At 35.1% G+C, this 12617-nt stretch overlaps 1 long non-coding RNA gene across 2 annotated transcripts in view; it reads right to left on the bottom strand.

Annotated features, from left to right (window-relative positions):
• Window positions 1–12617, bottom strand: part of LOC133082154 (uncharacterized) — a 116376-nt gene that overhangs the window by 18176 nt on the left and 85583 nt on the right. Inside the window, exon 3 of one of the 2 annotated variants that reach the window (XR_009698916.1) lies at window positions 11229–12283. The exons of the other annotated variant lie outside the window; for it this stretch is intronic. This is a non-coding gene — a long non-coding RNA (uncharacterized LOC133082154). Of the gene's footprint in view, window positions 1–11228; window positions 12284–12617 lie in introns of those variants that run through there. 2 annotated transcript variants of the gene reach the window in all.

Below are 12617 nucleotides of genomic sequence, written 5' to 3'. Positions count from 1 at the left end.
TTTAATTTGTATGAAAACACAAAAGACCACAAATAGTGAAAGCAATTTTGAAAAAGAAGAATGGAGCTAGAGGAATCAGGCTCCCTGTCTTCAGACTATACTACAAAGCTATAGTAATAAAAACAGTATGGTACTGGCACAAAAACAGGCATGTACATCAGTGGAAAAGGATAGAAATCCCAGAAATAAACCCACACATTTATGGTCAATTAATCTATGACAAAGAAGGCAATAATATACAATGGGGAAAAGACAGTCTCTTCAATAGGTGGTGCTGGGGAAACTGGACAGCTACTTGTAAAAGAATGAAAGTAGAATATTCTCAAACACCATACACAAAAATAAATTCAACATGAATTAAAGACCTAAATGTAAGACTGGATACCATAGAACTCCTTGAGGAAAACACAGGCAGAACACTCTTTGCAATAAATCACAGCAATATCTTTTTGGACCTGTCTCCTAGAATAATGGAAATAAAAACAAAAATAAACAAATGGGACATAATTAAACTTAAACGCTTTTGCACAGCAAAGGAAACCATAAACAAAATGAAAAGACAACCTATAGAATGGGAGAAAATACTTGCAAACGATTTGACCAACAGGAATTAATTTCCAAAATATACAAACAGCTCATACAACACAACAACAAAAGAACAAACAACCAAATTAAAAAATGGGCAGAAGATCTAAATAGACATATCTCCAAAGAGAACATAGAGATGGCCAACAGGAACAAGAAAAAATGCTCAGCATCGCTAATTATCAGAGAAAAGCAATCAAAACAACAATGAGGTATCACCTCACACTGGTCAGAATGGCCATCATCAAAAAATCTACAAACAATAAATGCTGGAGAGGGTGTGGAGAAAAGTGAACCCTCCTACACTGTTGGTAGGAATGTAAATTGGTACAGCCACTATGGAGAACAGTATGGAGGTTCCTTAAAAAACTAAAAATAGAGCTACCGTATGATCCACTAGTCCCACTCCTGGGCATATATTCAGAGAAAACCATAATCTGAAAAGGTACATGCACCCCAATGTTCATATCAGCACTATTTACAATAGCCAAGAAATGGAAGCAATGTAAATGTCCATTGACAGAGGAATGGATATATAAGATGAGGAACATATATACAATGGAATATTACTCAGCCATAAAAAAGAATGAAATAATGCCATTTGCTGTGACTTAGATGAACCTAGAGATTGACATACTGAGTGAAGTAAGTCAGAGAAAGACAAATATCAAGTGATACGCTTATATGCGGAATCTAAAAAAGTGGTACAAATGAACCTATTTACAAAACAAACTTATGGTTACCAAAAGGAAGGGGAGTGAATGGATAATTAGGAGATTGGGATTAACATATACACACTACTATATATAAAACAGATAAACAACAAGGACCTACTGTATGGCACAGGGAACTATATTCAATATTTTGTAATAACCTATAAGGAAAAAGAATCTGAAAAAGAATATATATATATTCAGTTATACAAACATACATGTATGTATGTATGTATGTATGTAAAACTGAATCACTGTGCTGTACACCTGAAACTAACATGACATTATAAATCAAGTATTTTTCAATTAAAAAAACAGAAATAAACCTATGCACTTATGGTCAATTAATCTATGACAAAGGAGGCAAGAATATACAATGGAGAAAAGACAGTCTCTTCAATAAGTGGTGCTGGGAACACTAGATACCTACATGTAAAAGAATAAAATTAGAACATCCTCGAACACCACACACAAAAATAATATCAAAATGGACTAAAGACGTAAATATAAGACCAGAAACCACAAAACTCCTAAAGGAAAATACAGGCAGAACACTTTTTGAGATAAATCAATAGTAGAAATATCTTTTGGGGTCTCTCTCCCAAAGCAAAGGAAATAAAAGCAAAAATAAACAAATGGGACCTAATTAAACTAAAAAGCTTCTGCACAGCAAAGGAAACTATCAACAAAATGAACAGACAGCCTAGAGAATGGGAGAAAATATTTGCAAATGATATGACGGATAAGAGATTAATATCCAGCATATATAAACAGCTCATACAACTCAACAGAAAAACAACAAACAACCTAATTTAAAAGTGGGCAGAAGAACCAAATAGACATTTTTCCAAAGAGGAAATGCAGGTCACCAACAGGCACATGAAAGGATGCTCAACATCACTAATCATCAGGGAAATGCAAATCAAGACCAGAATTAGACATCACCTCACACCTTTCAGAATGGCTATCATCAAAAAGTCTATGAATAACAAATGTTGGCGAGGATGTGGAGAAAAGGGAACCCTAGTACACTGTTGGTGGGAATGTAAATTGGTGCAGCCACTATGGAGAACAGTATGGAGATTCCTTATAATACTAAAAAGAGTTAGCATATGATCCAGTGATCCCACTCCTTGGCATATATTCAGAGAAAACTCTTAATTCGAAAAGATACATGTTCCCCAATGTTCTTGCAGCACTATTTCTGGTAGCCAAGGCATGGAAGCAACCTAAGGTTCCATGGACAGATGAATTGATAAAGAAACTGTGGTACATATATACCATGGAATAGTACTCAGCTAGAAAAAAGAATGAAATAACGCAATTTGCAGCAACATGGATGGACCTAGAAATTATCATACTAAGTGAAGTAAATCAGACAGAGGAAGACAAATATATGATATCACTTATTTGTGGAATCTAAAAAATGATACAAATGAACTTATTTGCAAAACAGAAATAGACTCACAGAACAGAGCCTTATGGCTACCAAAGGGGAAAGAGGGAGGGAGGAATAAATTAGGGTTTGGGGATTAAAATATATACGTACTCTATATAAAATAGATAACCAACAAGGACCTACTGTATAGCACAGGGAACTATAGTCAATATCTTGTAATAACCTATAATGGAAAATAATCTTAAAAAGAATATATATATATATATATATATATATATATATATATATCTGAATCACTTTGCTGTACAACTGAAACTAACACAATGTAAATCAACTATATTTCAATAAAACATTTTTAAAATACAATTTTAAAAAATGATATTATCTGTACGTTTTTTGAGTAAGTTTTTATCAGGTTAAGGATGTTACTCTTTATTCTTTATTGTTTTACAAATCATGTATGGGTTTTGGATTTTGTCAAATGATTTTTACTGCATCTATTTATATGACCATATGATTTTTCTTTTTTTAGCCTGTTGATGTGATGGATTACAGAAACTGATTTTTGAATGTTGAAACCATGTTGCATGCATGGGATAAATTCCATAAGTTCACGGCTTAAAAATTTTAATACATATTTGGATTTGATATAATATTTTGTTAAGGATTTTTATATCTGTGTTCATGAAATACAGGTTTGTAGTATTCTTTTAATGTCTTTGATTTTGATATATGGTAATTGTGGTCCCATTGTATGAGTTAGGAAATATTCCTACTGCTTCTATCTTCTGGAAGACTTTGCAGAGTATTGATATAGTTTCTTCCATAAATAGATGATAGAATTTCCCAGTGAATCCATCTAGGCCTTATGCTTTCCCTTATTGAAGGTTGTTATTTATCGATTTAATTTCTGTAATACATAAGGGCTTATTCAAATTGTCTATTTGTTAAGGAATTGTACATCTATATTAAACTGCTATTAGTCTGTAGTTTATGTATTTTATTTATTTATTAAGTTCCTTTGCCTTTGATATAAAGGCAACACTAGTCTTATAGAATGAGTTAAGAAGTGCTTTTCTTTTTTATTTTCTGAAAGAGATCACATGCAAATTGGTGATAAATCTGAAAATATTTAGTTCGTTTTTGCAGTAAAACAAAGTGGGCCTGGAGATCTTTTTTCCAGGAGTTTTAAAATTATAAATGTAAATAAGTTGTTATTGGACTATTCATTTTACTTCTTTTAGTGAGTAACAGTAACTTGTGTTCTTTGAGGTATTGGTGCATTTCATTTAATGTGTCTAACTCAAGCATGGCAAGTTATTCATATTTTCTCATTTCTTTAAGGTCTTCATAGTTTATTGTTATATCTTGTTTCTCTTGTGTTATTGAACTATTTGTGGCTTCACTTTTTCCCCAGTCTTGGTAGAGGTTTGTTAATTTCAACAAGCCTTTCAATGAAACAGCTTATGTTTCATTTTCTCTATTGTTTTGTGCATTCAGTTTCATCAGTTTCTGGTCTTATCTTTCTTCATTCTCTTCATTCTTCTTGTTTTGTATTTAATTTGCCATTCTTTTCCTAGTTTCTTAAGGTGTTTGTTTACTGATTTTGAGGTTTCTGTGTTTTCTGATGTGTGTATTCAATGATATGTTTCTCACAGCACTGATTGAGCTGTACCTTACATATTTAATATTTTTTGTCATTCATTTTTAGGTATTTGTATTTCTTGAAAGACATTTTCTTTCATCAGTGGGTTATTTAAAAGTATGTTTTCTAGTTTCCAAGTGTTCATAAAATTTCCTGTTACCTTTCACTTATGCATTTCTACTTTAATACTATTGTGGTCAGAAAACACTCTGTATGGTTGAAATGCTTTTAAACATATTGAGATTTGCTTTGTGGCACAAAATATGGTATCATTTCTACATTTGTTTATTTCAAATGTTCATTTGAAGAGAACATTTACTTTGGTATTATATGGATGGCCTGTTACTTCTGTCAATTAAGTCTGGGTAATTCATAGTTTTGATCAGTTCTCTACCTTTACTAATTTTCTGTCTAATTCTATCCACTACTGAGAGGAGTGTTTGCCAACTCTATTTATTATTTTTGTATCCATTACCACTTTTTGTATTTTCAACCTCTGCTGTTTGATGCATAAAATTTAGGATTGTTATACATTCTTAGTTGACTCTTTTATCATGTTTTGTCTCTTCCTGGCCCTTGTGATTTTTTGTGGTGAAATTTACAGGAACTCCTAATTTCTTCAGGTTCATATTTGCATGGTTAGCTTTTTCCATCTTTCTACTTCCAAGCTATACATATCACCATATTTTGAGTGATTTACTGATATATAGGATGTATAACTGGCCATGTAAATTTATCCTCTATGCCATTCTGTCTTATAATTGTACCCATATTATAATTTATATTATATATATTATTGTATATTATATACATAATTGTTCCATAATTAGACATTTACATTTATTATAACTTTTGACATGGTAGGGTTAACTCCACGATTTATATTGCTGTTTGCTTGCTCCATCTGTTTTTCATTTATGTTTATCTTTCCTACCTTACTATTTTTTAATTGAGTGCGTTTTAGGATATCATATTGATTTATCTAGTGTTTTTGAGTATATCTCTTCTTAGAGATTTTTAGTTGCTCTTGGTAATAAGTGTAGAGAACTTTTGTCTCTTTTCCCTCTATTTATAATAGTTTTAAATATTTTCACCACATGCTTTGAGAACCATGCTACACAGTGTTAAACAGTCTTCACCTTCTACTGTTCTTTTGTCCCTCCTGGTGTTCCAATATTTATCATTTCACTTGTTTGGAGAATGTTCTTTAACCATTCTTATAGAATAGGTCTGGAAGCATCAATTTATCCTGTGTTTAATTTGTTTGAAAATGTGTTTATTTCTTCTTCATTCCTAAAGGATAACTTTGCCCACTATAAAAATCTAGGTGACAGTTCCTTCCTTTATGACTTGAAAAATGTAAAGTCACCTCTTTCTGGCCTCCACATTTTCTGAGGACAAGTCTACTATCATTTGTGGTTTTTTCTACAATAGTTTTTGTTTGTTTGTTTTTGGCCCCCTCTGGCTGCTTTCATGAGTATCTTTTGTTTTTAATGGTTTGACTATTGTGTGCCTCAGAATGTATTTCTTTGGGTTTCCACTACTTGGGGTTCATTAAGCTTTGTGAATCTATGTGTTTTCAAAAATTGGAGGAGTCTTCAGTCATTGTCAAACACATTTTGGACTTACCTTCTTTCTTACCTTCTTCTGGGACCCCAGTGACAGGAATCGTGGAACTTCTGTTATTGTCCCAAAGACCCTTCAGGCTTAAAAAAATGTTTAGTCTATTTGCTCTCTGTGAATAATTTTAATTGTTCTATCTTTAAGTTCACTGGGTCTTTTCTCTGTCATTTCCATTGTGCTGTTAAAACCATCCATTTAGTTACTTCATTTATGTTTTTCAGTTCTGAAATTAAACACTTGGTCCTTCATATCTTCTTTCCTTACTGAGATTTTCTGATATTCTATTTCAAATGTGTTTTTAATTGCTCGTTAAAACATTCCTGTGGGGGCTGCTTTATAGTCTTCAATAGGTAATTCCAACATCTGTGTCATCTCTATGTTGGCAGCTATTTATTGTCTTTTCTCATTAAAGTTGAAAATTTCCTGGCCCATGATTATGATTTTTTTTACACTAGACATTTTGGGCATGATTCTGGAATTCATTTGAATCTTCTTTTTACAGACCTCCTATGAGTCAGCTCTGGTGAGGAATGGAGATTCTGCCATCTAACAGTGAATGTACAGGTTCTCCCCTTGATATTCTTTAAACTCCAGGAGGGAGAGGAAGCTCATTACTGCTGATCATATGTAGGTGTGAGGGAACAGCATATTATATCAATGCTCCTCACCACATGTCCTCCACAGATATCAGAATGGGTGGTTGGGACAGCACTCAATAGGGCTGTAGAGTGGTTAAAGTACTAGCTTACCACATGGCCTCATCTGACAAGCCCCATGTAGAGAGGGAAGTGCTCTTTGTTACTGCTGGATGTGGATATGAATCCAAGATGCCCACAAGGCCTCTATTTATGCTATGGGGATTAGTGTTGCCACTGTGCAGTAAAGGCTTTGCTGTCCAACAGGCTTTCTCTCATACTACCCTGACATTGGTTGAGGGTGGATGAGAGTCTCATTGTAGATTGGCAACAGAGAAGGCTATGATGCCACTCAGCCTTTGCTGATGGAGGTGTGGATGGAGCAGTGATTTTTACCCTTAGGTTTGGAAGTAGTAGGGCAATACTTTCTAAAAGTTGTCTTATTTGATGGGTTGCTACTGGCTAGAGAATCCTTTTCCTAGGGATTTGTTCTGTTTTGATTTTTGGTCTGTGCTCACAGGTCTTTCTATTTGCCAGATACTTCAGCACTTAACCTGAGATATATTAGGCAAAAGAAAAAAACTCAATGTAATGTCTTTTCTTGGGTGCCAGTGTCTCTTGCTGATCTCCATCCCTTTTCATTCTTCTTGTATTTCTTGGATATATAATATCCAGGGTTTTTGGCAAATATGAAAGTGCATCTATCCCCCTGATCTTGAGCCCAAAGTCCTAGGCCATATAAAATTAAGATATTTATTTGTATGCATTTACATCTATCTTTTTATTATGTCTCTCCTCTCTTTTTAAAATTCTACTTTTCCTTCTTTCCTCTATTCCTTTTGATTTGAATATTTTATAGTATTCCATTTTAATTTATTTAATAATTTTTAGTAGGTTTACATATATTTCAGAGGTTTCCCTAAGGATTAAAATGTACATGGGTGATATTTTCCCATCTACTAAACATTAAAATATTACTGCTTTAAATAAAATCTATAAATCTTAGGACCATATAGGTCCCAATACCATCTGCTTTGTCATGAACTATAGTCCTGTGATTTTGTCATACATACAAGCTAAAAGTAAGCCTGTTAGTTTTATGAATTCTGGCAGAAGACGTGAATAAATAGCTCAAACTTTATCCCTTTGAAGTACCAAGTTTCTCTCTGGTGTCACTACCTGAAAATCATGCCTCAATGACAGAAGATTTTATAACTCATGACATGGTAAGCAGCATGAGCATCTTCACATTGATTTCATGAGTTCACACTGGTTCTTCAAGCTTTCCACCTTATTCCAAGGGGGCAATGAAAAATGGTCTAGGTGGATTCTGCACATGTAATGGGTTTGCATCTGAGGTGAGGAATCCCAAATTTAGGAAACCTGAATATTTTGGATTCTCTGTATATTAACTTTTCCAATAGGCCCAAAGGATTAATCCAGGTACCACAGGATGTATTAGTGATTGCAGAGGCTCTGCCTTTGCCTGCAAGTTGTAACTCTAGGGCAATTCTATAATCTAAAACAAACTCTGGCCAATGAGATGAAGCTGACTTGACTGCATTCAAGGAATAGGCAGAGGAACCTTAATGAATTAAGCACCCCCATGGAGTCAGCTTTCACTGAAGCTTTGCTTCAGGTTGTGGAGCAGGAGATAAAGATTCCCAGAGAGGGAAAGCCGCAACATTTCAAAGTAAAAATGAGATTACCCTGGGGCTAATGTTTCTGTATTATTAAAAAATACTAATTTCATCTGACAAACAAGGCTTGTTGGGCCTTTTTCTCAAAATGGATATTCTAAATGTTTTAAGAGATTGCAAAGTGTCATGCCAACCTCTGTCACAGAAGGAAACATTATTATTTGGATAGTGCAAAACAATAAATTTAAAAACCAGAGCTGTGGGATTCCCTGGTGGCGCAGCAGTTAAGAATCCGCCTGCCAATGCAGGGGACACAGGTTCGAGCCCTGGTCCGGGAAGATCCCACATGCCGCGGAGCAACTAAGCCCGTACACCACAACTACTGAGCCTGCACTCTAGAGCCTGCGAACCACCAATACTGAGCCCGTGTGCCACAACTGAGCCCACGTGCTGCAATTACTGAAGCCCACGCGCCTAGAGCCCGTGCTCTGCAACAAGAGAAGCCACTGCAACGAGAAGCCCGCGCACCACAACAAAGAGTAGCCCCCACTCGCCGCAACTAGAGAAAGCCCACACGCAGCAACGAAGACCCAACACAGCCAAAAATAAATAAAAATAAAATAAATTAAAAATACCTAAAAAGAAAAGAAAAACAAAACACCTGCCCTGTGCTAAAATTACCTCCCAACACCTACTTTATGTTGTTACCATAATTTAATATCTAAATATATTGAAATTCCTCTCAGGCAATGTTATAATCTTGTTTCCAAGAGTCATGTACTTTTTAAAGGGTTTAGGAGAAAAACAGTTATCGTATATGCCCAGATATTTACCGTTCCTTGCTCAAACTTTATCCCTTTGAAGTACCAAGTTTCTCTCTGGTGTCACTACCTGAAGAAAACCATTATCATTTCTTTTAGAGCATTTTTGTGATAAAAAATTATCTAGGTTTTCCTTCATTTAAGAATAATCTTGAATTCATTTAAAAGGATATTTTTCCTAGTGATAGACTTCTGGGTTAATTTTACCTTCAGCACTTTAAAGATGTTCTATTTTCTGGACTCTGTAGTATCTCGTAAGAAATACAGTTATTTATTCAAATTACCATTACCCTATATATAATAAACTGGTTTTTGGTAGGAACTTTCAAAATTTTTTCTTCATCATTGGCTTTCATCAGTTTGATTACATTGTGTATCAGTATGCATTTGGGTTTATTCTCTTCAAGGTCACAATGCTTATTGAATCTGCACATTTATGTCTTTCACCAAACATTATTATTATTTCTTCAAATGTTTTCTGTGTCAATCACCATGAGGTGATGGATGTGTAAAGAATGTAGTATGTCCATATACTGCAATATTATTCATCTATAAACAGGAATGAATTATGGATACACAGTATGACATGTATGTTCCTCTTAATCATTGTGCTAAGTAAAAGAAACCAGACACATAAGGGTCTTATTCCATTTACACACCCTTTGACTATGGCAAATAGTGTGGCTATACATATTTCCATACAAAATTTCTACTTGAACATTAATATTCCTTTAACTGAGGAATATACCTTTGTGTGGAATCGGTGGGTCACAGAGATTCTATAAATTTTTGAGGGACCACCATACTGTTTTGCACAGTAGCCTCACTGTTTGACATCCCCCCATAACAAAAAACAAAAATCCCAACTTCTCCACATCCTTAGCAACATTTATTATTTTCCATTTTTCATTTTATACCCAAAATGTGAAGTGATATCTCATGGTTATTTTGAATTGAATTTCTCAAGTAAAAATATTAAAATTCTTTTCATGTACTTATGGCTCCTGGTATATTAACTTTTGAGAAATATTTATGTCCTTGGTGCATTGCTAAATTGTACTTTTCTTCTGTTTTTTACTTGGACGTGTTCTTTATATATTCTTCATGCTAGTAAGTTCTCAAATACATAATTTCCAAGTATTTTCTCCCATTCTATGAGCTGTCTTTTCACTTCCCTCAGAGTGTGCTATGGTGCACGTTTGTAAGTTGGATAAAGTCCAACTACGCGCATACCTCTGAGATAGTGAGTGTATTGTTCCAGCAAATATCACAGTAAAGTGAGTTGAGTTAAATGAATTTTTAGATTTCCCAGTGAAAATAAGTTATATTTACACTACATTGTAGTCTATTAAGTATGCAGTGGCATTATGCCTAAAAAACAATGTACATACCTTAACTAAAAAATACTGTCACCTGAGCCTTCAGTAAGTAGTTGTCTTTCTGCTTGTGGAGGATATTGCCTTGATGTTGATGGCTGCTGACTGATGCGGGTGGTGGTTGCTAAAGGTTGGAGTGGCTATGGCAATTTCTTAAAATAAGACAGCAGTGAAGTCTGCCACATCAATTGACTCTTCCTTTCACGAACAACTTCGCTGTAACATGCAATGCTGTTTGGTAGCATTTTACCCACAGTGGAACTTTAAAATTGGAGTCAGTCCTCTCGAACCCTTCCACTACTTTATCAACCAAGTTTGTGTAATAGTCTAAATCCTTTCTTGTCATTTGGACAATATTCAAAAGCATCTTTAATGGGTGTAGACTCCATCTCAAGAAATCACTTTCTTAGTTCATCCATAAGAAGCATCTCTTCACCCATTAAAGTTTTATTATGAGATTGCAGCAATTCAGTCACATCTTCGGGCTCCACTCCTAATTTTTGGTTCTTTTCCAATTTCCACCACATTTGGAGTTACCTCCTCCACTGACATCTTGAACCTCTCAAAGTCATCCATGAGGGCTGGAATCAATGTCCTCCAAACTCCTGTTAATGTTGATACTCTGACCTCTTCCCATGAATCACGAATGTTCTTAATGACATCTGAAATGGTGAATCCATTCCAGAAGGTTTTCAATTTACTTTGCCCAAAACATCAAAGAAAACACTATCTATGGCAGGTATTGTCTTACAAAATGTACCTGTTAAATAGTAAAAATTGAAAGTCGAAATTGCTCCTTAACCAACAGGATGCAGAATGGATGATGTGTTAGCAGGCATAAAAACAACATTAATCTCGTTGTACATCTCCACCAGGGCTCTTGAGTGACCAGATGCATTGTCAATGAGCAGCAATATTTTGAAAGGAATCTCTTTTTGCTGAGCAGTGGGTATCAACAGTAGGCTGAAAATATTCAGTAAACCATGTTGTAAGCAGCTGTGCTCTCATCCAGGCTTTGTTGCTCCATTTGCGGAGCACAGGCAGAGTAGATTTAGCATAATTATTAAGAACCCTAGGATTTTCAGAATGGTAAATGACAACTGGCTTGAACTCAAAGTTACCAGTTGCATTAGCCTGACAAGAGAGTCAGCCTGTCCTCTGAAGCCAGGAATTGACTTCTCCTCTGTAGCTATGAATGTCCTAGATGCACTTCTTCCAATAGAAGGCTGTTTTGTCTACATTGAAGATCTGTTGTTTAGTGTGGCCACCTTCATTAATTATCTTAGTTAGATCTTCTGAATAATTTGCTGCAGCTTCTACATCAGCACTTATTCCTTCACCTTGCATTTTTATGTTATGGAGATGGCTTCTTTCCTTAAACTTCATGAACGAACCTCTGCTAGCTTCAAACTTTTCTTCTGCAGCTTCCTCATCTCTGTCAACCTTCATAGAATTGGAGAGCTAGGGCCTTGCCCTGGATTAGGCTTTGGCTTAAGGGAATGTTGAGGCTGGTCTGTTCGTCTATTCAGACTGCTAAAACTGTCTCAGTATCAGCAATAAGGCTGTTTTGCTTTCTTATCATTTATGTGTTCACTGGAGAAGCACTTTTCATTTCCTTCAAGAATTTTTCCTTTGTATTCACAATTTGGCTAACTGGCACAAAAGGCCTAGTTTTTGGCCTGTGTAGGCATTCAACATGCCTTCCCCACTAAGCTTAATCATTTCTAGCTTTTGATTTAAAGTGAGAGATGTGCGAGTCTTCCTTCCACTTGAACACTTAGAGGCCACTGTAGGGATATCCACTGGCCTAACTTCATTGTTGTTGTTTCTCAGGGAATAGACAGGCCTGAGGAGAGGGAAAGAAACAGGAAAACGGCATGTCAGTGGAGCATTCAGAACACATACAACATTGATTAAGCTCACCGTCTTATATGGATGTGGTATGTGATTTTCTAAAACAATTACAATAGTAACATCAAAGATCATTGATCACAGATCACCACAACAAATATAATAATGAAAATTTTTGAAATATTGCAAGAATTACCAAAATATGACACAGAGATATAAAGTGAGGAAATGCTGTTGGAAGAATGGTATCAATACACTTGCTCAATGCTGGGTTGCTACAAACTTTAAATTTGTAAGAAACACAATGTATCCAAAGTGCAATAAAACCA

Source organism: Eubalaena glacialis, chromosome X (genome assembly GCF_028564815.1).
Source record: "Eubalaena glacialis isolate mEubGla1 chromosome X, mEubGla1.1.hap2.+ XY, whole genome shotgun sequence".
In the NCBI taxonomy this organism is placed as follows: domain Eukaryota; kingdom Metazoa; phylum Chordata; class Mammalia; order Artiodactyla; family Balaenidae; genus Eubalaena; species Eubalaena glacialis.
This window is presented reverse-complemented; position numbering and strand designations above follow the sequence as displayed.